The sequence below is a fragment of the Gymnodraco acuticeps genome, unplaced genomic scaffold, assembly GCF_902827175.1.
Source record: "Gymnodraco acuticeps unplaced genomic scaffold, fGymAcu1.1, whole genome shotgun sequence".
NCBI lineage: Eukaryota > Metazoa > Chordata > Actinopteri > Perciformes > Bathydraconidae > Gymnodraco > Gymnodraco acuticeps.
In genome coordinates this window covers 91,460-92,008 of record NW_022992240.1, presented here as the reverse complement: position 1 = coordinate 92,008, position 549 = coordinate 91,460, and positions in this window count along the sequence as shown.

The following is a 549-nucleotide window of genomic DNA, read 5'->3' as shown; positions in this document are numbered from 1 at the left end:
AAACATCAGGAGTGGAGTCAGGTCGTACATCGGACGTTTTTACAGACGTTTGACACACAGATTATTTTCTCACATAATCCAAAATCACATGGAGAATCCCATTGGATTGTTGCGGAGGAAATGCAACCAGGTAGGCAGTCTACACATTTACATAATCTCTGCATCCCTCTATGGTGTACATGTTAGTGTAACACCCTCCAGAGCGACGGTATCACACACACCTGCATGTTCAGCAGTTATCTCTGAGTCCTGAACTGTCAATGAATGCTCACCGCGCTAACCCGCTATCAGCAGCCGACTATCAGTTAATACCTTGCAGCTCTTCAGGCCGAAAGATCAACCGAAACAGCCCAGAGCCAATCAGAAGGCTGAGCTAGCATACCAGCTAATAGGCAAACCAACATGCAGGAAACAGAGAGAAAGTGAGAGTGAAGAGAGAGGGAAATATCAGCCAGAGACGCCTGGGAGGCCATTTCAATACTTTTCCTCCAATTTATCTCCTCGTCTCCCTCCAAACGCCTGCAGGTGCAGAACAGACTTCCACTGAGC